Source organism: Saimiri boliviensis, chromosome X (genome assembly GCF_048565385.1).
Source record: "Saimiri boliviensis isolate mSaiBol1 chromosome X, mSaiBol1.pri, whole genome shotgun sequence".
Taxonomy (NCBI): domain Eukaryota; kingdom Metazoa; phylum Chordata; class Mammalia; order Primates; family Cebidae; genus Saimiri; species Saimiri boliviensis.
In genome coordinates, this window is record NC_133470.1 from 99,665,287 (window position 1) to 99,668,999 (window position 3,713).

A 3,713-nucleotide genomic window follows, 5' to 3' on the forward strand; every position below is an offset into this window, starting at 1 on the left:
CTTTTCTCCTTTTCTCTTGTCTCTCCCAGTTCTTGCCTCTTTTCTCCCCTTGTGACTGAGGTACAGTCATCTTACATGGGACTCTTCTGTCAGGTGTTTTTTTTTTTGTTTTTTGTTTTTTTTTTTTTTTTTTTTTTCCCCTAAGGAACACAAACATTTAAAAGTTAGAATTGTGATGATTCCAACTCAGAGCAGAGCCACAATATCATATCTTCAGGGCTAGAATGTAGTAAAACATGCCCACTGTTTCTGCCAAATACTTCAGCTTGAATAAATGCCTAAAACCAAAATATTGAAATTAAAGATGACTAAGTGTGAACCAAAATCTCTTCTTAAAGCAGTGTGCTACAGAAAATAAGAGATTTAGTTTGTATTCAAGTCAGGAATTTGGAACAAACCTGGAAGTTTAAACAAAGAGAAAGAACTGCATGGTTTTTTTTGTTTTGTTTTGTTTTTGTTTTCTTAACAAAGCATTAGCTGGGCGCGGTGGCTCAAGCCTGTAATCCCAGCACTTTGGGAGGCTGAGGCGGGTGGATCACGAGGTCAAGAGATCGAGACCATCCTGGTCAACATGGTGAAACCCCATCTCTACTAAAAATACAAAACATTAGCTGGGCATGGTGGCGCGTGCCTGTAGTCCCAGCTACTCAGGAGGCTGAGGCAGGAGAATTGCCTGAACCCAGGAGGCGGAGGTTGCGGTGAGCCGAGAATGCACCATTGCACTCCAGCCTGGGTAACAAGAGAGAAACTCCGTCTCAAAAAAAAAAAAAAAAAAAAAAAAAAGCATTAATCACTAATTTAAAACCGTCTACACATGTAAATTAAACTTTTTTTTTGAAACCGGATGCAAACATAAGATTTTTTTTCTCCTACTCACTCTCTGATCTTTCCCATCAGCTATCCTCCAGCTGGATTTTTTTAGAGTGCTTTTGATTATTTTTATGTTTATATCTCCAGAAAAGTGCATAGTTTGATGCTATCCAGGCAATGTTATATCATGACCCCCAATAATGAAAACTCACTGTATACCATGTTTTTATATATCAAATGTCTTTCAACAGCTTCAAATGTTTGGTCCCTTGAGATCACTAACATTCCAATAATGCATTAAGCACATTGTGGTGGTACTGAAACCACAAGAAAGGAATATTACTTTATTAACACAGGGTTGAAGATGTGCTCTTCCATTAAGGAAAAAAAAAAACACAGGCATTAAAAAGCACATATGTTCTACTTACATTCTCTGATACTAAGGAATCCAAAGAAAGCCCTGTAATTCGTAATTAGCAAAAGGCCTGCCTCCACAATATGCCCCTCCAGTTCTCATAGGGTCTTTCCTATTTCTGCAGTAGAATGGTTAGCACCAAAAAACGTTTGCATTGACATGGGAAGTTTTCCTGTTTTACTACATTCTGGAAGCCCTACTGGTACCGTGCCTCTATTTGGTGTGTGTATTATAATCAAATCCATGTGTGAATGTTTATATTTTAAAGATGTCATACACCAATATGTTCTGAGTTAGGGCTTTTGAAAATACTGTGTAGATTCAACACAAAGCTAACCGAAAGGCTAATCTTCCCATTGTTACACTTTAATTAGTGAGACCTGTCATTACAACTTTTTATGATGGAAAGTATCAGGTCTTTTATCTTACTTTTAAGCCCTATTCTTAAAACAGCAGAAAAGGAACTGAAAGGACAAAGGAAACTACATTTTATGGAACAGTAAGGAGAGTCTTTAAAAATCCAGGGAAGCTCACAAACTACCAGTGAAAACTACATGGAGGCAGCACCACTAAGAAAGGGGCCAGTTAACAGTATTATCAATCAGCTACCTCCCTAATCGTCCCCAGAATCCAAGCGACAAGATTTCATAACAGCAGCCTGGAAAGGTGGCTTTTCAACTGCATTCTTAATCTGTAGGAATTTAAAGATGTGTTCCAAAGCTATTAGAAAGGTCTAGGTCTGTCATACCTGTGTTCTCACAACAGGTTGGTGTTAAATGACATTCATTGCAATTTGTTGCAAATGTATTATATTTATTTCATTATTTGTTTCATTAAAATTGTTCTGACACCTTTAGTAGAAAATCTGATATTGAAAAACACACAACTCAGGCCAGGCGTGGTGGCTCACAGCTGTAATCCTAGCACTTTGGGAGGCCAAGGCAGATGGATCACGAGGTTAAGAGATCAAGACCATCCTGGCTAACACGGTGAAACCCTGTCTCTACTAAAAGTATAAAAAATTTGCTGGGCATGGTGGCATGTGCCTGTAATCCCAGATACTCGGTACGCTGAGGCAGGAGAATCGCTTGAACCCAGGAGGCAGAGGTTGTAGTGAGCCAAGATCGTGCCACTGCACTCCAGCCTAGGCAACAGAGCTAAATTCCATCTAAAAAAAAAAAAAAAAAAAAAAAAAAATTAGTACTAAAAAGTGTATAACAAATTGTCAGATTTACAGAATTAGCCTAAAATTAGGAACCACACAACTAAAAATGTTACAGGTTAAGCTACTTTTATTAGATGAGCTGGATTTAGCAAACTTGACATTTAAGTAAATAATGCACTCAAAAAGTTATCAGGAAATGGTAACTCTTTCTTTAAGACCTAAAAAAACCAGAAGCTGCAGACAAAGATAGGGTTTTCTTTCTGATTTTATACAATTCTTCTTTGCAAACATTATTTATGTAAACATTATTCTACTTTTTCCTCAAGATCGAAAAGGCTTGATATAAATTAACATGCTGTTTGCAGGAAATGTGCATGTTTTGAGAGCACATGAGACAAAAATACAAACACGAAGTTGAGGATGCAGTTTTTGGTTTTGGGAGTAAAAAAATAATTAGTGTTAAAACAAAAATATATAAACGAAGTCAAGGGTGCAGTTCCTTTTTGGGAGTGAAAAATAATTGATTACTGCTGAAATACTTTTCCTTCACTCTTTCGTTATTATGTAACTTTGGGTAGATTTAGCTGGTTTACTTTGCATTTGACTTGGAGGCCAAAGCTTTAAACTGAGATAAGAGAGAGCTTTTCAAAGCAAAATAGAAAAAGAGCAGGGAGGGGGTAGTTCGGAAAAGAGAAGATGCTGCCTTACAAAGGCATTGCCTTACAAATACCAACACATATGCCAATTGGTTCCCTTTCTTCACTCCCTGCCTGCACTTAAAAGCCAGACTCTATGTCAAAACCCAGTTCAAGGCATCCTACAATTATTTTAGAATTCTCCCCAGTCTTATCCAAACCCCAAGGAGATTAAGAAAGAAAGAGATACACAAGAAGAGGAGGTGGTCTCTTTTGCTACCTCCACCATTATTGTCCCCGTTTTGTCTGGGCATCTGGGATGGAGAGAGCCAAGCGGTGCCTTGACATCTGTAGTTGGGTCACCAAGCACTTTATTTTGATACCATCATCTGACTACATTGTGAGTTAAAGTCAAAATAGAGAAGAATAAAATAAACTTTCTATGAGGTCATCCAGGAGTCCTATCTCTGATTCTATGGAAAAATAACTGGTGAGTTTATAATAAGATAAATTTAAAAAGGAAATTTTGGAACATAACTCATTATTAGTTGCAACTGCTTGTATTGAAAAGACTCAGCAGAAAGCACTCTATTGCTTACAAAATGCAGATCAACTAAGAATCTCTACCTGCTGCATTGAAGCAGGCATTTTCTTCAATATAATAAAAAAACAAATCTTTAGCACCCAT